The sequence below is a fragment of the Sciurus carolinensis genome, chromosome 8 (assembly GCF_902686445.1).
Source record: "Sciurus carolinensis chromosome 8, mSciCar1.2, whole genome shotgun sequence".
NCBI classification, from domain to species: domain Eukaryota; kingdom Metazoa; phylum Chordata; class Mammalia; order Rodentia; family Sciuridae; genus Sciurus; species Sciurus carolinensis.
This window is the reverse complement of record NC_062220.1, coordinates 118,751,201-118,774,475: the sequence shown is the minus strand read 5'-3', so window position 1 is coordinate 118,774,475 and position 23,275 is coordinate 118,751,201. Positions and strand designations below refer to the sequence as shown.

The window sequence follows — 23,275 nt, the reverse complement described above, 5'->3', positions numbered from 1 at the left end:
ATGAACTCTCCCAGCCTCTCTGGCTGTATTTGACCCTGACCCACTGGCTGATAACCAGTGCCTTCTCCCTTCACCATTGCCTGGAACCTGATTCAGCAGTGGAATCACATGGCTCCCCCATCACCTGGAATCTGCTCTCTCCGTGCTCTTGATGTCGGATTGCTCTCACCCTGGTCCCTCTCTCTCCTCTTTGCCAGGCCATCTCTCTGTCTCCATCTTGAGCACTTCCTATTCTGAGAACCTTCCTCAGATGGCCCCTGTCTCTTTCCATCTTTTGCTTCCCTGGGTCATGCATCCTGGTGACAGTAACTGCCATGTCATCCTCAGGCTCCCCCACTGTGTCACGACACAGTAAACAATGTCTTGTGCATCCTGGTATTCCCAGAGAGCCACAGAGAGAGTGCTTGGTATGTATAGTACAATTAATGTGTATCACCAAGACCTAGCAAGCAAATCCTGGAGGCCCCTATGAGAAAACTGTACCTAAGGACAAGCTCAGAACTGCCTTGCTGGTCTCAAATCCTGGGGTGTGAACTCTGTTTCTCCAAATGATTCACACTAGATTTCTTCCCCAAATTTTCTAACAAGTTCAATTTCATTTCAAATTTAGCTAGTTGGTAACAATAATAATAATAATAATAATTTGAAAAAAGAGTAGAACTGAAACCTAATTTATTTTTTTATAAAAGGGATGAAGCCAATGATGTCGGTTACTGATTTCCTTCAGCAAGAGAATAGATTGCAAATAAGACTTGATAAAACTGGAAATAATCAATTCTCATATTTAAATAGTTCCTTGTCTGTTACAAAGTCTTTTATTCACCTGTGCATCAGTTTAAAACTACAATAGATAAAATGAAACCCAGGCAGCTGGCATTGCACAGGTGCACAGTTGCAGACAGATCTTGCCCATGAGGTCAGCTGAAAGCCACAGCCTGTGTCTCTGTTACATGTTGTTCCTCATAGTCCTGCTGTGTAGCCCTAGGCAAGTCACATCTCTGTCTTAGTACCCTCACCAATAAAATTAAAATGGTACTTGATTTTTCTGTTGTGAAGTATAAAATGAATTAATTTGTGATTCTCAAATTGGTCCAATGGTAGTCATTGGAGAGCTTTAAAAAAAAAAAACACTAATATCAGGCCACCTGTGATGGTTTTTGGTGTCTACATGACTAAGAAAGACCTTGAGAACTGGCAAAGCATTACTCTGGTTGTGTCTGTGGGGGACTTTCAGAGGAGTTAACATGCGAGTTGGTGCACTGAGTGCAGGAGAGCCCCCCTCAATGTGGGCAGGTCCTACCCAATCTACTGGGGACCCGGGTAGAATGAAAGAGGAGAAAAAATGGAACATGCAGGGTTTCCTCCCCCTCTCCTGGATTTGGAACACTCCTTCTGCTCCTAAACATCAGAACTTCAGGTTCTCCAGTCTCTGAACTCCATGACTTAAACAAGCAGCCCCCATGGGTCTCAGGCCTTTGACCTTGGGCTCAGAATTACACCATTGGCTTCCCTGTTTCTCAAGTTTGGAGTCTTGGATTGGGCCATACTACCAGCATCCTAGAGTCTCCAGATTGCAGCTGGCCTGCATAATAATCATACAACTCAATTTCCTTAGGAAGTCCCCTTTCATTTATCTAGGTAGACAGACAGACAGACAGACTATGGATTCTGTCTCTCTGGAGAAGCCCGACAAATAAACCACCCCAGATCAATGACAGCAGAATATCTGTGTTGAGTCCAGCTGTCTAGACATCTCTCTTTCTAAGTCTCCTACCTCCTACTACCACAGAATGTGACCCAGTTTGGAAACAGGGTTGTTGCAGATATAACTGGTTAATAGAGGATCATGCTGGACTGAAGTGGACCCTAATCCAACATGACTGCTGTTCTTACAAAAAGCAACATTTGGAGACAGACGTACATCGGGAAAACAGCATGCAGATGAGGGCAGAACTTGGGTGATACTTCTACAAGCCACAGAGTGCCAGCAAACCACCAGACACTGGAAGAAATGCATGAAACAGTCTCCCTCAGAGGCCTTGGGAGGAACCAATGCTGCTGCCTTCTTGCTCTTTGACTTCCAGCTTGCAGAACAAGGAGATGGTAAATTCACTTGTTCACATATCCCTCTTATGGTCCATTTCATCATACTCCCACTAACATGGGAATCTAGTATTTGTTTTCAATGAGTGAAAGCTTAAAAGGTAGAACTATTTTAATATACATTATTTGATGACTAGTACTTGGACGCTTTTATGTTTATTGATTCTATATGCCTGTTTTCATCCTTCACTCATTTTTGTGCTGTCCTGCTTGGCTATCACTGTTGATTCATAAGAAATTTTCATATATTAAGGATACAAACTCTTTTCACAAAGAAACAGAAACACATGCACACACCAAGTAAATATCTTTTCAATTTTCTCACTTGGCTTATTTTTTAATTGGTCTACTGTGGGGAACCATCCTTATTTAGCAGAATCAGACTAGGTTTAGCCATGGGACTCAGAGGTCTGGCTTCTAGGAATGGTCATGGAAGCATGTGGCGCTGTGTGGGAGAGGTTCCCTGTCTCCTTTTGAAATATTCCCCCTAAGAGAATGGCTCCCCTAACTCTACCCTATTCTGTCCATCACAGAAGAAACTCCTCCTGGTCCTGGCCCCCTTTACCTGTATATTATAAATAAAAGAGTGTTGGGCAAGTTATTGTTGTAAGAGTCCAGAGCTGGTATGGCCAGATTCGACATGCCCCCTCTCATTTAAAAAGATTATTGGCTCTTGTGTGTTCATTGAACAGATAAATTTTTGCGGTTTTTGAGTGAAAAACTGCCAACATCCTCCTCCAGCAGTTAACCTTTTTCTCATCCATGCAGGATGGCAGAGTGGCCTCCCCACAATTTATATCTGTGCTATGAATCAATTTCACAATAATTAATGAAAATAAAAGCAGAAGAAGAAAAAAGAGCAAAGTCCTTTGACCATGTGGGGTATTCCAGAGTTGTTTAACATTGGGAAATTGAGAACTATAATTCATAATACTAGACAGACAAAGGCAAAAACAGTGTGAACACATTGATAGATACCACATTGGAAGTTGATCATATCACATATCAAAAGACTTAGAAAAATGAAGAAAAATAAGAAGTTTTCTTAATAGGAAGCAAGCATAGCCTGAAGTCAAAAGCAAAAACTGTGTTCAACAATTGTGAAGAATATAGTCCTTTATGAAGGACTCACTGGGTTTATATTAGGATTTTCATGGTCACCAGTTACTGTTGTCTTCATGGGCCTCTACTTCCATAAAATATAGAGATATATAAAAATATATAATCATATGCTTTAATAGAGATTAAAATATTCCAGGATGAGATACATCCATTTTTTCCAATTTTAGAAACAATTAGAACATTTCTGCAACCCTAAAATATGGTGGGCACTAACATTGCCTCTCATGTTGATAAAGAAAAGCCCACCAGATGTGAAGTGTCTCCCAGCTGCTGACAGCACAGACCCTCAGTGCTCCTCAGGGCACTGTTTCACTGGAGAGATGCTTAAACCCTTCCTGAGGTGGTCCAAACTCAATGACTGATCTATATAGACATCCAAAGACCTGGCTGTCTTGGTCCAACAGGACAATGCTGAAGAACCACTGAGCTCCAGAGCCACTTGTTGGACCAAGTTTTTTTTTTTTTGGCTCTCCACCCACCAAGATTCCCCCCGTTACTTCCATTTTCATCCCTTCCCTTCCTCAAGGTGCACCTCAAATAGACTTCCTGTGTTCAACACCATCTCAGAGACACTTTCAAGGGAAACCAAACCTGACATAGCAGCATCACCACAGAAGCATAGAGGAGGATCATTCATTCAGTTTTCTTGGGATCATAAACTCTGCATGTGCTCTACAGCTGTGGGACAACTGTGTTGCCGACTTTCTCATCCACATTTCCAAACACGGTGCAATTGCAGAGAAGAACAAGGTAGATAAGTAATCATGAGGGCTCTTTTGGTGGTCTTATGAAGTCACTGGCTCGCTTCTGACCCTGCACCATCTCTAATTGCTTCCAGGAGTGATGAAATGAGTTCCCTCATTACCTGCTCTTCCCAGAAGTAGGATCTTATGAGCTCAACATTCAGGATGTTAATTTCACAGTAAATAACCTTCTATGTGACAGTAATAGACATTCTCCCCTCCCCAGGATTTGTATTCAATTAAAGAACAAGTGGACATCAAAATGGATGTATAAACCCCCATATGAATGGAACGTGGAGCTGACCCTCTACCCTCCCCAGATGAGCTACTCCAAAGAGCTCAGCCCAAGAAAACACAGTGGTTTAGAAATGTCTTCACCCGAGTCCTCAGAGCTATCAGAGCTGTAGTTCCAATAAAGAAGAAAGCCACAGCCACCGGCTTCAAGGCACCATTCCCCGACCTGCCCATTTCAGCGTTGTGGTAAAGAAGGGTGATTTTGTGACACCCTTTGAGGGCAAAATGGTCCATTAGTCTCCATCTGCAACACAGTAGGTGTGCTGTGAAGGCCAGGAGAGCTCAAAGCAGCACCTGGAAATGCTAGAGTATCACCATTCAAAAGGGAGAAGAGGAAAGTAATTTAGCACAAGTCCCTGTTTCACAGCAATTTAGAAATTTCTGCTCTCATGTTTGCTCTGATACTTATTGGGTGTCCATTTGACTCTTTAAATCCCTAAAGCTAGATCCAAGAGCTATTCTCTGAAACAAGTAGGTAGTTCTTTCCAGAACTCAGGGGAGGAAAGAAACAACAAATTTGTGGAAAATGGCACCTGCACCCAGCTTCCTTTCTCACCTGCATACCCTAGATGTACATACTTCCATTAGTCTCACTTGCATCACTGCAGTGTGATTTAGAAGTAGTACCCCTCTTCTGCCTGTTCTCCAGTCCCATACCTGCATGGTTAGGAAGTCAACATTCCTAAGCAACCAAAACATTTTTGCCAAATACTTCATCAGGTGACTTTACCTAGCTCATTTTATTTTGTCCCCACAACTCTGAAAATGAGATACTATTTACATTTTATAGGTGAAGCAACTGAGGCTCAGACACATTGCCCAGGGTGGGCTTGGTTACAAATTGCAGAATTAGTATTTCAATACAGCTCAACTCCCTCCTTTGTTGGGATGATGGAAGCATGCTGTGTATGTTAACTGCTTAGCACAGTATCTGCTAAATGAACATACTACTGCAATTAGAATTTTAGCTGCAGGAAGAGGGTTGCTTCAGGATATCTCTCCTGATCCCATTATATTATCCAAAGCAAAGTCATTCAGGCAAGGACACTCAAGAGATTCACTGATAACCCTAAGAATTACATGTAATAGGTGCTACAGTCGGATCTAGAATGCCCTCAAAGGTCCACGATTAAAGCCGTAGCCTCCAACCAGTGGCGCTATTAGGAGGTAGTGGAACCTAAAATGTGGGGCCTAGTGGTAGGTCTTCCAGTCACTGGGGGTGTGCCCTTGGAAGGTATAGTAGTAGAACATGCTCTCCACCATAGTGTGCTAAGTTGCTACAGGTCCAAAAGCAGGACCACTCAATCATGAACTGAAACCTCCAAAACAGTGATCCAAAATAAACTTTTCCTCTTTTTAAGTTTATTTATCTTCAGTATTTGATACAGTAATGGACAGTTGACTAACACGAAGGGCAAAGGACAAAAAAAATAATAGCTGACAGAAAAAAGGAAAAGCAATGGCCATGAAACCGATAAACATATGATCAAGAAAACAAGAAAAACTGAAACAAGGTAAGACCTAACCTATCCCAATAACAGAGATGAAAGATTCTGATTATACACTGGCATTGAGGAGGACATTGTTTATAAGAATGTAAATTGAAGTAGGCAAGCATGTTAAGTTAGCAAAGTAAGGCGAATAGGTTCAAGGCAAAATGTGAGAGTCAACCCCATGAATTGCAGACATAAAATGTACTTCTGGTAAACAAATCTACAAGCTAGTGAAGAAAATATAAACCATTAGTTGATCTAGCCAGGACAGATACATGGAGAAAGCACAAAACTTGACCCTGACTTACAGCTTGCACTGTCCCATTCTGCTTCCTGGCATGAGCATAGCTCTGTCCATGGTAGCAGAGAAAATCATTTGACAAACCTAAGAGAAGCAGAACTTAAGGAATCACTGCCCATCAGCAGTCACAAAATCTCTCTAGATCTAGTGTTAGTGGGAAAAATAAACCCAGATAAATTCTACTTTGCACAGTTCTCATCAAAAAAAGAAATAAATGAAAATGAGGACATGCCTATAGTAGAATATGCTGCCTCATCTAGTATATTCCCACCAGGAGAGAAATTTTCGTTTTGATGAGGCATTCATGAGAACAAAATTCTCAATGTTCAATTGACATTTCTCATAATTGGAAGAAGTTTCCGTTGATGGATTTCAAACCACAGTTCTCGCCTCCTCACATATACTCAGGTACTGGATATAACGTCATCTCCAGTTCTTTGCCGGATGACCCTGAGGTAATCTGGGCACCTAGAACTTCTTGGAAGACCTTCCTGCATCAGGACGACTAACAATAAGTTAGATAAATTCAGAAGTGACTGCACGAAGGCATACCTCACTAGTCCCAAGCTAAGCCCACTTCCAGTTCCATTTCCCTCTCCCAAACAATGGTGATGACCAATGGAAAGCCACCCAACCCAAGGGGAATAGGGATAGGGGAAATTGAGGTGGAGAGTTGGATGTCATAATTGATTATCCGTTAGGCATCTTATTATTGAATTTTTTATAAAACTTATGGCCAAGTCAATATACTACAAGAAGCCTATACAAAGGATGGTCTCAAGTTTTTGCCTTATTGGTCTCACAGAAAACTAATCTCCCAGTTGCTATTTCCAGTTAAGAAAAAGTGCCAGCATAATTGTGTAGGTTTGAAGGAGGAAAAGAATCTCAGTCAAATCTTGCCTGTCAACACATACATAAATGTGTTCCAGATGAATAAAGAGGTATGGGGGAAATCAAGTGCTTTTAATAGAACATATAAGTAAATGCATCTTGGTCAAGAAATGAATATTTGTTAGACTTAAAAACAATAATGATATTGCAAATGAGAAGATGGACAGATTTTCAGTATAATTTAAATCTTTTGTCTATTTTTAAAAATTTCAAGCAGTTTAAAAGAAGCAATAAGATGTGGAAAACAACTACAACAATATGACAAAGATATGCATAATTTAGTATAAAATATTATTTTGGTGACTAAGAAAAGCAACACAATTTACAATAGACACCAAGGCCTAATAAATATATTATAAAGTGTTCTATCCAACCCGGTTTCATGAAGTAAAAGTCATGCAAGTGTAATGCACAAAGAGATTCCTTTTCTGCATTTAATAAATATTTTAAATGATTATGTTCAGTACTAATAATAGAAGGAAAACTTGAATATCAGTAACATTGGTCATGAAAATGCAAATTGGACCACAATTTCTGAAAAGCAATAGGGCATTATGCATCAGGCAAGAGAATTTAATTGTTCAATATCTTGATGGTTTTCCTTCCAGGAAAGTCTCCTAGGAAATCATCTTAAATTCAGAAAAAATGCACATATAATACATTCATTGCAGACACCATTCTTAATTGTAAAAAACATAAATAAATAAAACAATTGAACCGTAATGAGACGCACAATAAGAAAGGCTTATTTCCATGAAATTCCTGCTCAGGTCTTTTGCCCTTCATTTTTCAATTGATTTACTTTCTTATTTGTTTGAAGGAAATCCCTAGTCTAAATATTGACATTTTGCTAATGAGTTTGGTGTTTCTTTTCTGATTGGGGTGGGGGGTTTGTGTTTTTATTGTTGTTACATTGAAAGTATCTTCTCCAATTCTGTGGCTTAACTTTTACTTTATTTAGGCTATCTTCTCTAATGTAAAAATTTTATTCTCTCCCTAAGATGGGAGCTGGACCACAACAACAGACAACCCACAATACAAGGGTAGTACAGAGTAACAAAAAAGATGAACCAGGGCTGTATCACAGAGTAACAAAAAACGCTGGGCATAGGCAAGGCCTTAGGTTCCATTACCAGCACCATCACCAAATGGTAGATAGATAGGTAGATAGATAGATAGATAGATAGATAAGCAGACCAGGGCTGTATCACAGAGTAACAAAAAACGCTGGGCATAGGCAAGGCCTAGGTTCCATTACCACCACCATCACCAAATGGTAGATAGATAGGTAGATAGATAGATAGATAGATAGATAGATAGATAGATAGATAGATAAGCAAGCAATCAGTGTAGTGCTGGGAGAAGAGCTGGAACCTGAAGAGACTTCACTTATGCATACACACACACACACACACAACACACACACACAGTGTAATACAGGCATTCAGAAACGTCAGGGAGCTGAGGGTGGAAGCAGTAATATTAAAAAAGTAAAAATAAAAAATAAAAACTCAACAGCAACACAGCTACAGTTGCACCCTGAACACAAGGCAAAAGCTTGACACATCAGAGTCAAGCTACTAAAAATCAATGAAAAAAAACTGGATAGCAGACAGGAAAAGATACATGGGATACAAAAGAACAAAGATAATCATGAGAGAGAGAGTTCATCAGAAACTAACCACACAATCAGGTGATGTTGAAAATGGAGGGACTGTAAGAATTTCATAATCACCATAAAGTGTGCTTAGAGTCAAAAGTCAAAAACTTTTTCAGACAAAAGAGTTGAGAAAATTTCTCCATCAGGCATATTATAGGAAATATTAAAGGAAATTCTTCAGGCAAAAAAAATGTCTATGGACATGACAAAAATGAAGACACATTAAAAAAAAGATTCATGTTTTAAATTGCTCTAAAAGATAGCTGACTGATACAAAAATAGAAACAATGTAGTATGGAGTTAAATTTCTGACAAAAGCAACCAAAGAATGAAAGACTGGAAGGGAGAAATTGGAATTATACTGTTGGAAGGCTCTAATGCAGTGTTTGAAGTTGTATAATATCATTTGATGGTAGACATTGATAAATTGAGAATGTATATTATAAACCTCAAGAAATCACTTAAAAATTCTAAGACAATAGTGGAGATAAGATCTATTTATAGAAAATAATCAAAAGAAGGTATAGATAACAGACTGGAGTTTTTTTAAAGCAATGCTCATTTACTTGCTAACTGTAATGGTTAATTTGAATTGTCAACTTGATTGGATTAAGAGGCCAAAGATTAAGAGGCTTCTGGGTGTGTCAATGAGGGTGTGTCTAGGAATGATTGGTATGTGGAATAGCAACTTGAAGTGGAGACCCTCCCTAAGCCTGGGCAGTACCATCCAATAGGATGGAGGCTTGGATGTAATAAAAGTTAGAAAAACAAGGAAGCAGCAGCAGATACAAGCTTGATTCTTCTTGAATGGGTTCTTGATTACTACTGCAATCACCTGAGGATATGAGTCTCTCACTCCTTCACTTTTCCAAAGCAGACTCTGCCAGTGATTCTTCATGGAGTTTCCAGAAGCCTTCAGTTCCAGACTGGGGTAGCACCATTGATGCCTCTTGCCCTGAGGCTTCAGTCTCTTGGACTGGGCAGTTGCTGGTTCCTTCAGCTCAGCAGCCTGCAGATGGCCATTGTGGACTACCCAGCTTCTGGTTGTGTAAGCCAATCTAATATATCCCCTTTTTATAATCATACTTCCTGTTTATTCTGTTTCTCTAGAGAACCCTAATACCTTATCTATTAAAGAATTTGCTTTAAATATAAAGACATACATGAGTTAAAACAAATAGAACATGCCATTCAAATGCTAATCCAAACTAAGATGGAATGGTTATACTGTAACAGTACTAGACTTCAGAACAAGAAAAATTACTAAAGATAAAGAGGGACAGTACAAAAGGACAAAGAAGCCAATTCACCAAGAAAACATAACAACCCTAAATGACATTGACAACAGTTTCAAAATACATGAAGCAAAACTGACAGAACTAAATAAGGACATAGGAAAAAACACAATTTCAGTTGGAGAATACAAAACTCCTCACAATGATCAATGGAACAAGTCTACAGGAAGTCAGCAAGGCTGTGGAATATCTGAGCACCACTGTCAAAGAAGGTGACTCAACTGACCCAGGAACAATGGCAGACTCTACTTCTTCTCAAGGGCACAGTCACCAAGACTGGTCATGTTTTGGACCATGAAAAGTCCTCAACAAGTTAAAATACTTGAAATCATACAAAGCATATTCTCTGAATGTAACAGAATTAAGTTTGAAATCAATAAGTAGAGGGTGCTTGCCAAGACCTGGGGAGGAGAAAGGGTTTCACCATAGAAGGCACCAGGAATTCTGCAGGGGGAAAACTTGTCCTATGTCCCGATAATGGGAGTGATTTCCTGACTCTATGCATGTGTCAAAATGTAATGTGGCTGTATGCCTAAATAAATGATTCATTTTTTAAATCGAAATTTGAAGGTGAGCTTCTGATAACATTAAGTAAAATGGGATCAACATTATACTATTTATATGAAACCAAAGATGTTACAAATGAATAAAAAACAAGAAAGACTTCTGAATATCAAAATACAGGTTGTTTAGTATGGTTATTTACTTTCTGATCTTCAAAATTGTTTTACACATTAATAATGTTCAAAGATAACATAAAAATCACTTACATGAAAATGATATCAGATGATTAGAAACAATGACTGTCCCCCTTGGTATATGATTGTCATCTCTAAGGCAAACCCCTAAGAGGACAGGTGTCTAAACTAATAAGCTAGAGTCTGTGCCAAGAAACCCTGGGAAAACCCTTTTTTGCAGGCCATCTGCCATGTGACAATTCTTCATCTGTAAAAATGGTCAGAGAAGCTGTCACAGGGAAAGCCCTGTGTCCATGCTCCAGTCTCCTATTGCTGATGGATACTGATGGAAGGACACCAAACTCGAGCTGTCCTCTAACAACTTATTTGGTTTCTAAGAACCATGCAACCTGGACACATGTGGGCTCTCTCCTCCAGCTGCCCAAGATGCCAAAAGGAAAGAAGGCTAAGAGAAGAAGGGGGTCCCAGCCTTTGCTGTCATGAGTAAAGAAGAGGTCAGGAAGGTTGACAGTCTCCTACTGGAGAAAAGGTCTAAGAATTTTCGCATTGTACAGGATGTCTATTGCAATAGGGACCTCACCCATCTTGCCAAGGGGTCCCGCTACATCTGGCTGCAATAGCAAAGGGCCATACCCAATAAGCAGCTGAAAGTGCCCCCTTGACTAACCAGTTCACCCAGGCCTGGGACCACCAAACACCTACACAGCTGCTTAAGCTGGCCACAGGTACACACCAGAAACCAAGTAGGAAAAGAAGCTGAGGCTGTTGCCCAGGCTGAGACTAAAGCTGCTGGCAAAGAGGACATCCCTACTAAGAAACTATCAGTCTTTTGACCAGGTGTCATATTGTCACCACCATGGGAGAGACTAAGAAGCCATGGCTGCAGGAGACTGCACATGATGTGGATCCTTCGAGCTGATTTCATCCTTCCCACTCTGGGCTGCAAGATGAGAGGCCCTTATTCATCACCAAGGGGATGATGGCCAGGCTGGGACATGTGGTCCACGGTAAGATGTGCAGCACTGTTGCCTTCGCACGGTTAACTCAGAATCCAAAGGAGCTCTGGCTAAGCTGGTGGAAGTTACCAGCACCAATCATAATGACAGATATGATGAGCTCTGACACCACTAGGGAGGTAGCGTCCTGTGTCCAAAATCTGTGGCTCGCATAGTAAAGGTGGTAAAAGTTTTTGTTACTTTTATGTACAGAAAACTGAAGAGTGTAAATTTAGCCCAGTTTGGTGGCAAGTTTTTTGGCCTTTGACTTCTCCAGTTCAGTAATGCCCAGGGGTTAAGGGGAAGGGATACATGCATAGAGAAGCATGGAGGACGTTTAGCACAATGAAACTCCTTCATATGATACTGAAAGGGTGGCTATGTGTCATTAGAAACTTGTGCTAACCTATAGAACACACAACCCAGGGGTGAACCCCCCATGTAAACATAGGGCACTGAGTGATAATGACGCATCCAGGCAGGTTCATCAGCTGTGAGAATTGTACCCCAGTGAGGATGTTAATAGTAGGAGAGTAAGCTCTGTGGGCCATTTGGCACTGGGACCTCTGTACCTTGAGCTATGAACCTAATGCTGATCTTAAACATCAATTTAGAGCCCAAGAAGAAGATTCCTTTTTGACCTTCAGCCAACTTTCCTATAATGAAAAAAGCAACTGATTTCTCCTCATACCATGATATTAAGTATTCAGAATCTCTCTCCATGAGCTTTGGAATAATAAAAAGGCAAACTTTGGTGTTTTTTGTTCTTGTTTCAAGAGACGGCCAGCCATAGCCTGGTTCTGTTAGCCCTGTGTTAGATCCGAGAAGTAAACAGATGGGATGCAAAGTGGGGCCAGAGTCTCTGTCTTGGAAAATCCCAGTCTCCCTCTCATGTGCACCCTGAAAGACTGGAAAACATAGAAACAAGATATATGCCAGGGGAACTCATAGGTTACAGTGTTTGGGTCCCAAAACCCATTATTTAGTTTCTAACTCCAGTTGCACTAAGAGTTATTTAGGAACCCAGGATAAGTTACATCACCCCTCCCACCCCCCACCCCCAGCCTTAGTTTTCACTCTATAAAATGTGAATGATACAAGTGTTGACGCTGGGAACTATGCTGGGGATGAAGGGACAGGGTATACATGACCCCTCAGCCTGGTGAACTGTGAACCTTCAGGAAATATTAGCTGGATCAGCCCAGGAGGGCAAAGCCATTGCCACTACCTCTTGGGGGATGGACATTGGCTCGGCTGTAGCCTGCATGTGTGTATATCCTTGACCACACAAACTTGAACTCCAGGAGTTCACAGTTCTTTCTGAGACTGTCCATCAGGTTTCATGGTGCCTACAGCAAATGACTATTGATTGTTCCAGGTAGAGGGGACAGTTTTCATTGTTTATGTAATTTCCTCTCAGAATACTAGCAAATTATACTATTAATTTCAAAGAAATGACTGCAAGTAAAAAGCACAGCATTTTTTGCATACAAATGCAAGAGCATAGTAAAAATACTACTCAGAGACCAGAGAAAGGAGAAGGTATGGAAAAGCAGTTACTGCTTTTTTCTGAATCTACAGAATTAGGAAAATTCATAAAGAATTCTGAATATACTTCCTGTTCAATGAGAGAAAAAGACATCTTGGACATAGCAAAATATTTAAAATACCAAAAATGAAAAAACAAGTGAATTCTTACAGAGTCTAAATACTGTGATTTTATAACAATGTTAATTTTGAAAAATGAGAGAGATGAAAATAGATATTTCTTGCCAGAAATAAGCACATTAGAAGCAATGATGAAAGTAACTGAGTTTAAAAAGATAAAGGTAATTGAGAGAAGATTTAGCATTATTTAACTTAAAAGTTAACTTTAAATAAAAATTAGAGGCACCAAAACTTTGCCTTTGAAACAGAACATCTGCTGTGCATTTCCAGCTAATTCCAAAAAATCATGGGACGTGAGGAGGAGCTACCCTGGGGGAAGAAAGACAAAAAGAGGGAAAGGCAAATTCACAACATTGCATAGGTGGATAATATTTTTTTAAAAATGGAGATTCAGAAATTTATTCATGATCCTGGTGCCTCCTGTTTAAAATTATTCACACATAATGACAGAAGGACTGAACCTCGAATGCTCCAGAGAAGATGTCCTGAGAATCTTCAGATCCAAAAATAATGGGATTGTTTAAAAATAGGTCATCCAAATCAAACTAATTGCCTTCTATTTTTAATATAAATTCTTTTCACTGATTTTCAAAATGGGTAGCCCTTTAAAATACATTAATCATGACCCTAAAAGTATATCTGTATTGCAAAAAGCCTAAGGTAGAGAATAAAAAGCAATTTCCCATCACATGAACCTGGAACAGAAACATCATAAAAGTTAGCCATAACCTCCCCTTTTCCCAGGAAAATCCATGTCTGGGTAAAGTCTGGGAGGTGAGGCACCAGACAACAAAGCCTTGTCCAGCTGCAGCGCAGTAGGTGGGAATGTTGAAGTCTCTTGTGTCTTATTTGAATAAAAGGTCTCTAAATTTCAGAGCTAGATAAAATCATAGGACCAATCATCTGTGTGTATTATCAGGTGAGTAATGTACCCAGCAACTGCAGGAAAGATGCTCCTTCTGGAAAATCAACTGAAGAGAAGTAGTATCAGAAATGACCCATCATGCCAACAACCAGAGATAACCCCAGAAACATTTTGACATAAACACAAAGTTTTAAAACATGATGTATATTTATACATATATTTTAGATGCCAATCAATATAGTTCTTCAAAATTATGAATGGAGCACAGATAGGTGTCTGTCACCATTTGCTCAACTACCCTTCCAGTGTTGGACATTGTGAACAGAGCTTCACTAAAAGTCCTCCAGACAAATCCTGGCCAACATGCTAATGACTTAGGATGGATTTCAGAAAGCAAACTCATTAAAGGGAAGAAGATGCAGGCTGGGCTTGAACTTGAGATTCTCCTGTTTCAGCCTCCTGAGCCACCCAAATAAAAGGTGTGAACCACCGCACCTAGCAACAAACACATTTTGAAGGCTCCTTCATACATGCCATCTAGAGGAACTCGGGAACATAATTGCTGCTTTCCTGAAGTATTAGAAAACACTCCCTTCCCCACACCCTTGCCTCTTTACTCATTTGACCAGTTTGTGGCTTATGTTTAGTTTTTAAGTAGAAAATTCTATATGACTGCAGTGCATTGGTATTCCATATCTTGGTGGCAACAATTTAAGAACTTAGCCCTTTTCCCACTAGGGGCTTTCATGTTCTTCTTTTATAAGTTTTTATTATTAATCCTTTGTAATATTTAATTCTGCTACTCTTCTGTTTTTGCCTGTTGAATTTTTCTTAGGTATTTTTGGTCACAAAGAAATTTCTTTGTTTTCACGTTTTAAAAAAGTATTCCTTAAATATTCTGCCTTAGCCATCTTCCATGGAAAGACTTCCCTGACCTCCTTATGATACCAAAATCATTGTGAGTAATAAAAAGTTTCTTTATATTGTAAGGCGTTTAAATAAAATAGAGATACAAAATCTTTTTACGCCAGAAAATTATTCTAATGACAATATAAAAGAGGAATAAAGTGACATGTGATGCAATAATATGTCTTTCTGAATATCAAAACCTGAGCTCAGCTGCAGTAAATTGTCATGAAAAGAGAGGTTTGAGGCATAGGTCAGAGGTAAAGCATTGCCTAGCTTGTACAAGGAACTGAGTTGGATCCTCAGGAAAAAAAATAAAAACAATCAAACAAAACAAAACAACAAAAAAAAAAGAAAGACAGAAAGAAAGAAAATTAAAATCCATTCTGCATAAACAAATACAGAAAATTAAGAATCTAGGATACTAATGGACACTAGTATTAAAAACTTGAGGTACTTATGAATACTGGATGCAAAGCTAATGCTTAATAATAATAGACCATGCTAATGTGAATGCGATAAGAGAAAGGAGAAATACTCTAACTGAAGGAAGAAAAAACTGATCTGGCCAATTATAAATGGTCAAAGTGCAGGATATTAGGAAGTTTGATATTTATACACATGATTTGGGCCATATTTTTGGAATTATTTCAAAAAATTTCCTTAGATTTGGTCACAGTGTGGAGAAAAAAATGACCTATCACAAACCCAAAATCTTACCAAGTGCTAAGGCCTGAGAAAGATCGTGGAGCCCCATATTCTTTAACAGGTGATGCAGAACAGACTTGGAAGAAGAACCAGCGTCCAAGAGGAGGAGAAGAGCTGCATCATGGGCCCCTGGCCAGTCACATGGTGGATTGGAACCAGAATCAAAATGCATATTACTTCTGTTTTTAACTTTCATGATAAACTTTCTCCTTACTTTATTATAAAACTATTTTAGTAATTCATGACCTGTATATTAGAAACAGTATAAAAGACTTTAAGACATCTTTTATCAAGAAAATTTTGTGAGATCCCTGCATTTCAAGTGTCTTCACTGTATGATAATATTTGAGCCCAAGTCTCAAATCTGTGGTTATGTATATATTCCTGGTTGATATTTATACACATGATTTGGGCCATATTTTTGGAATTATTTCAAAAAATTTCCTTAGATTAGGTCACAGTGTGGAGAGAAAAAATGACCTATCACAAACCCAAAATCTTACCAACTGGAATTACTTTGTAACAACTGACTATTACTTTGAAACCGTTTCCACCATAAAAAAACTCAACAAACTTAATAGCATTGAGATCATATCGTTTCTGTTCTCTAGCAGTAATCAAGTTAGAAATCAATAGTTCTATGGAAAAGTAGAAATCAGTAACAGAAAGACAACAGAAAAGATTTAACATGTAGAAATTAAACAATACCCTTCCAATTTTTTTTTTTTTTTTTTTTTTTTTGGTTGCTGGGGATCAAACCCAGGGCCTTGTGCTTACAAGGCAAGCACTCTATCGACTGAGCTATCTCCCAGGCCCCCAAAATACCCTTCCAAATAATCCCTGATCAAAGAAACCTCCAAGTTAATTTTTTAAAATACATATATTGAATGGAAAAACAACATACCCAAAATATGTGGGATGCTGCTGCAACAATAACTTGGGAGTAAATTCACAGCTTTAAAATGCTAAAAATCAATAACCTAAATTTCTACCTTAAGAAGATAGAAAAATAAGAACAAATAAAAGTCAACACAAGTAAAATGTTACCTTTAGGCAAACTATTCAGGAAATATCTCTGCATTATTTCCAACAGTTACATATGAATCAATAATTATTTCAATAAAAATTCAGTTAAAAACAGTTAATTGAAGTTCTAAATATCAAAGTAGAAGAATGAAACTTTAAATATAATATGGAAGTGTGTTCAATCTCCTTAGCAATTAAGGAAATGCAAATTAAAACCAAAGGATATACTATTTTACACTTATAAGGATACGCAAAAATTCAATGCTTAGTGCTGGCAGGAGGGTGGGCAATAAAAACTTGCATACACACTGATTTGCTAATCTTTATGTTACACAGGTCACACAAGTTTTTATATATGTATTGCATATTTGATTTTAAAATTACATATAAAATGATTTAATTTTTGACAAATGCTTCCAGTATTTGTTGTTTAGCACAATGCCAGGACTATGAGATTTAATTATTTGATATTCAATATCTACTGGTATTAACCTAAGGTTATTAGAACTATGAATTATAATATTAAATTTTATCTGTGCAAATAGAAATAGCAATAAAAAACTATGAGATAATGCTTGTGCTAAAGAAGAAATCGAGAGGGAAATCACAAACTGGTATTCTGAGAATAGATAGCATCACATACATTTATTAGGAAGCAAGAGCAAATGAAAGCAAGCTGATTAGGCTTTCAACTCAAGAATTGGTGACAGAACAAATGAACCCAAGAAAGTAAGAAATTAATAAAGACAAGCCAAGAAATTAGGAAACTTCTCCACCATCTCCCACCCCCACATAATGTGGAAGTATGTGCCTATACATGTGTACATGTTTGTATGGTACATGTATAAATATATATGTATGTACATATATGTTTATATATGTGTATGTATACTCAAACATGTAAAACATATAATGCATATGTTTAAATTCTCTTATTTATAAAAATATCACATACACTTTAGATGTCAATAATTACAGTACTTCAAAATTGTCAAGAATGATCTAGATAGTACCCACCATCATTTACTCAAATGACCTTCTATTAGATATTACCAACTGTTTTTCTACAGGGACTCCAGCTAAATCTTTGCCAGAATCATTAATTGCTTTGACAGATTTTTAAAACTAGACTCTTTAAATCAAAAAGAATAAACATTTGGGTGAGCTTTGACTGACATCTCCTGGAAATCCAACTGTTACCCAGCTATTTCACAGTCTCTGTTTGCATCAGCTGGGGCCTGATGTTTGTTTGATAATTCATCACAGGCTGCAGCTCTCACTGTTACATAGCAATTTTTGTGTCAACCTGGTGAAAAGACCCCTGCCCCATCAGCTCAGGCCTATTTTAAGAGAAAAAGAAAAATCATTAACGGGGCATGTTAAAGGAATTTATCTGAAGATTTAGCTAAGAAAGGGGCAGGATAATTGGGAAAGTCAGAGCATGTCTTTCATTAACGAGCTGATAAGCGGGAACTATAAAACTGTCCTGTAAAACTTCTGATACCAGATTCCTGACCAAGGACAGAGTAAATAGGATGAGATAACAAAGGACTGTAAATGACAAAGTAAAATTATGGCCTGTGAAGCATGTTATTTTAAGTTCTGAGTCGCTCTGACCACCCCCCACCCCCCCCCCAGGGCTCGGGTCAGCTCCCCTGGGCTTCACAGATAAGATGGGAGAGCAGCTCCCCTGGGCTTCACAGATAAGATGGGAGAGGTCTGTGTTTATACATTCTTTACCATTTTTACGACCCGTGCTGCGGGCAATTTGGGAAAACCTGTGTCTCTATCTATCATCCCCCCTCTCCAGTTAAAGTAAATTTATGGCTTTTCCAAGGATGTCTAAATGCTGGATTCAAAATAACCAATAAGAAACCTGTTGCCTACCGCGCGCGAAACCTGCCCCTTTACCCTATAAAAAACCTGTACCCCAAAGCCCGGTGTGCCAGTTCACCGAAGCTCCGGCTGAGGTTTTGCTGAGCACCCGCAGGCGCCTGCATACCTAATAAATAGCCTCTTGCTTTTGCAGCCAGTGTTCGCGTGATTTTCCTTGGACAGGGGGACGGAGGGTCTTTCACTGGGACCAGCCAAAAGCTGTGCTTTTCCCATCAAAGACTAGGGGTGACATTTCTACACATTACCAACATAAAATTATTTACATGGCAACTCTACGCAGAATAAAGCTCCATCCGTTTTATTTGAAGCAAAATTCAGGCACATTTTATACAGAGCAGCTGAAGCCAGAATTGAGGACAGGCAGTTAGTGTAGAATAGGAAATCTGGTCAAATCCAGGAATGGAGGTCATCAGAGTCTGGGAAGTTGGAGACCACCCTGGGAGATTGGAATGTCTCTGTCTCCAGAGCCCTTTTGGTCAACAAGGTTACCAGCCTAACTGCCCCTCCCCAAAAGCTGCAAACAGGGAATTGCTAACTGATGCCCCCAGGGCCCCACCTGCCTGAATCCTCCCTGTGGCCCTTCCCCCTGCCATCTGCTGCTTACCTTTTTTGCTGTGTCACCAGCAACTCCTGGGCCTAGTCATATAGGAAGGAAGGAGAAATAAGGAGGCGGGAAAAGAGACCCTAATGTAAAAGATGTTGGGTGTGCTCACTTCCTAGGACTCTAGAACATCAACCATAGCCCCCTTAGCCCTTCCAGAGGGCTTTATTACCTTTAAATAAAACCTGCATATTATGCTTGCCTTGGAGTGCTTCTCTGATGTTCAAACTTCAACACCTGAGGAGGCAGAACTCTTCACCAGTAAACAGGGGTATCACAGCCATAAAATCATTCCAATGGGAACAATTTCCTAGGCACAGTTACTGTAAATGACTTTTCAAGGTTTGGAAAGTCTAGCTTGGTTAGCAGAGAGCAGTGTGCAAGCCCATGCAACAGAACTGCATATTATGCCCTCAGCTCTGATGCCTGTGGAAACCCTGTGAGACCCTGAGGTGTTGCACCCATGAACTTTTGCTCCTGGGGAAGAAGCTGACTTGTGATTGTAAGCTCCCCGGGCCTCAGTGGTGGGACTTGGCGGGCTTGGCGGGCACAGTTAGAAGCCAAATAAAATCAGACGGAAAGTGGCCAGAGCAAGCTTTATTGGAATTTGGCTCTCCTGCGAAATTCCCATATCCCCGGGGTATATGAAACAGGAGAAAATCGCAGGTGGCCCTGGCTGCCCAGGGTTTTTATAGACTGGGATGGGAGGGGGTCCTGTTGAGTGACAGGTGGGTGTGAAGGATCAGTGGAACTTTCCATCCACCTTGCTGCTAAATTTCTGGTCACCTTTGGCGGGCTGGTCTTTGTTCCAGCAGCTCAGCTTCTTTGTTCCAGCTGCTCAGCTTTGTCCCCTACAGTCGCCTAATTTCCCACCTAACAGTGATACTTCACCATTTTGTGGGAGTGGGAGGTTGTGGGGAAGGAGTTTGCTTAGGGGACCTGGGTCCTGAAGGCACATGTTTAAGCTGCATGTAGGGGTAGGGGGTTATAGGCATGACATCAATTGAGAAACATCACTCTGGTTTCCTCTTTCCTTTGCTGGGCCACCACTCAAGGGATAGGAGAAGCCAATCAGAGGGAACTGAGATATTAGCAGGCCCGAATTACAAGGATCAATAGCAGACTTTGGCTGGCTCATGCAAACGCTTTAGACTTCCATTAAAGACTTGAACTTGAGACTGACAAGTCTTTCCCCTCAAGCTGCCTAGGAGCCCCTGGACAGAGAGGCAGATCCTTGGATTGTCTGCGAAACCAGTAAGGAAAGCCTTGGCATCTGAGGGTGGTTTTCCACGGAGGAGGAACAAGTCTTAGGAAAGGCCGGTTTTGAAAAGTGGCACTAACACACTAACCAGAGTGCACAGCAGAGAAAGTTCTCCAAAACTAAAGGGGAAGAAAAAGAAACCTTAGGGCGGAATGCAGCTGAGTTAGTTCACAGGAGGCTTAAAAGACAGTGTCCTGCAGCCCCGCTCCCAAGGGAGCAAGGGAAAGGAACAGAGCCAGAGTAAATTAGAGTACACAGGCCCCAAATGGACCTGAGGACCATGGCTACCACCCTGGCACCCCTGACCCCCGCTCCCACAACACCCAAAGCCAGAGGCGGGGCCAGAACCTCGGACGCGGATTGACGGAGAGAAAGTGGTGTAAACATTTTGAAAGAACCAATCAACGCCATCAGTCCGCGCCAGCCAATAGGAGCCCGAGGGGAGGCGGGGGGGGGGGGGGGGGGGGGGCAAAGTCGCCTGTTTAAGCTGAGGGCCTGGTTCCAGCAGAGTGCATGCAGGTTGTGGCGCCTAGCTGCGTGTGCTATAGGGCGTCCAGGCTTGGAAGAGGATGCACTGCTGCGGAAGCTCAGGAAGAACCGCCGCCGCTTCCAGAGGCGCATGCAGCAGCTGATAGAGAAGGTGGGCCTCGCCACTGGGGCGGGACTTGGCGGGGAGGTGAAGGTTGCTGACCTGGGTGTAGGGAGCAGTTGGGAGGGCTGGTGCTGGGGGGTGCCGGCGGGTCCTGGCGGGGCGGATGAGCGTGGCGGGGCGCTCCAGACTAGCGGCCAGGCACCTCCTCTGCCCGGGACGGTACCCCCGCGGCCCTGGGACCTGACAGGATGCCCCTTCCTCCCAGCAGTATAACCACCCCTTCCAGGAAGACCCGCTGGTGCAGATGTCCACACTGACCTACCAGACGCCCCAGGGTATGGAATGGTCTTGAGCATTTGCGGTTGACAATGTGAATACAATAGTGCAGTCTGGAATTTGAAATGCTGTCCCCGCCCTCTTAGTGAACCTTTGTTGACTTCACCAGTAGGGATCAGAATATTTCTTCTGAACCTATATATTATGTATTGCCAGAGGATTACTTATCTAACTAAGCAGAATTCCTGAAGACACAAAGATGCATTCTGGTTAAAAAATATCTCTGCCTTACAGGGTTGGCAGGTCAGCTTAGCCAGTCACTATTTCAACCTCTTCATCTGCAAGAGAGGAAGGATAATGACAATCATCTACCCATCGGGAATGTGGTAGCAGTTGTGTAGGACCCTTATGAGAAGCTTGTAGCAACACTGGGCACTGGTGACACTCACTAACTGTGGTTGTCCTGTTTAACTTTGGTAGTAACATCTTCTTCAAGGTTCTGACTACTGTGCTGGAACTTGCAGAAGCAGCCTCTTGAAGTAATGGTTAATGTTGTAAACTGATTGGAGTGTATCTGCAATAGATGAGGGCACTTTTGGTGAAAATTTTACCCAGGGAGACACTAGAATATTCTGGCATCAAATTTCTTTTGCTTTCTGATCTGGCAGGACACAACCTAAGGTTTGTCTGTAGGCTTCACTGACTTCTTACAACAAGGATAGGGAGCATCTGCAATGTTTTGGACAATATACATATCTTGAGTACCACTAATTTTGATAGTGAGAAGTTTGGATGTCATTTGGGGAGAACAGAGGATGAAGCACCTGAACACCTTGGGAACAGACATATTTGACCAGGTAGAGCTGGCTAACACACAGGCTTGTAGCAATACCGGCCAAGGTGCTGAGTGCCAGTTCAGGAGAACTGTGTGTAACAAGTTCACAGCTCGTGTTCCTGGCACAGATCCCTGTCCTGGTGCTTATCCTGAGACAATTAGTGGCATGGTCTTTTCTTAGTGCATAGCAGTGTGAATTGCCAGGTCAAGGCAGGGGGAGAGTGAAACTAACTCTGTCACTCATTGTGATGAAGACAGCAGGGAAGGGCGAGTCATCTGCACTTATTGACCACCAAGCCCATGCCCTGCTCTCTCCCCAAGAGTCTCATACTGATTCTCAGCCCTGCAAGGTAGACACTACTGTTGGAATCATCACAATTAAATGTGGACACAGTACAGAGAGATTAAGTAACTTGTACTGTGTCACTTAACCAAAGTGTGAAGCCTTGGTAGACTTGGAGTCCATATGTGCAAGCATCACTTTGCTCTGGTAAGGCCATGCAGCACAGTGGTCAAGAGTGCAGAGTCAGCGCTGCCCAGAGTTTCGATTCTGGCTCCACCACTTGGGCAGGTGGCCTGGACTTGTATTTGAATTTTGCTTTGCCCACATCCATCTGTAAGATGACTGTGGTAAGTCCCTGTCCCACAGAAGTTAGGAGAACTATACAAGTTGTGTGTGGGTGGGTCATTGTGAGCTATAAATGAGGCATTCTCAGAAAGGGTTTAGAATAGAACCTGAAGCATAGTGAGCACTGTGTAAAATTTTTGCTGCTGTTATTAAAAACTATCTGAAGCCTCCACCTTCGCTTATTGATCTGAATTTCCCCTAAGAAGTTTAGGGAGAGCTGGAGCATGTGGCCCAGGTTCTGCAAGCTGGTAGGTGGTAGGACTGGTTACACTTGACATCCAGAACTCAGTGTTGGACCGATGCATGGGCTTGCAAGTGCGTTCTCTGCCAGGCGTGGTGGTGCATACTGATAATCACAGGGACTCGGGAGGCAGAGGCACAAGAGTCACAAGTTTGAGACCAGCTTCGGTAACTTAGC

General features: G+C 41.0%; 3 protein-coding genes and 2 pseudogenes across 11 annotated transcripts in view; 2 read left to right on the top strand and 3 right to left on the bottom strand.

Annotated features, from left to right (window-relative positions):
• Positions 1-23,275, bottom strand: part of LOC124991706 (immunoglobulin lambda-1 light chain-like) — a 1,192,366-nt gene that overhangs the window by 705,190 nt on the left and 463,901 nt on the right. The window lies entirely within an intron of this gene.
• Positions 1-23,275, bottom strand: part of LOC124991707 (immunoglobulin lambda-1 light chain-like) — a 1,154,667-nt gene that overhangs the window by 709,649 nt on the left and 421,743 nt on the right. The window lies entirely within an intron of this gene.
• Positions 1-23,275, bottom strand: part of LOC124991709 (immunoglobulin lambda-1 light chain-like) — a 981,515-nt gene that overhangs the window by 714,164 nt on the left and 244,076 nt on the right. The gene's annotated exons all lie outside the window — the stretch shown is intronic.
• LOC124990491 (zinc finger protein 264-like) overlaps positions 1-23,275 on the top strand; it is a 264,954-nt pseudogene that overhangs the window by 114,579 nt on the left and 127,100 nt on the right.
• Positions 1-23,275, top strand: part of LOC124990498 (Holliday junction recognition protein-like) — a 35,992-nt pseudogene that overhangs the window by 2,609 nt on the left and 10,108 nt on the right.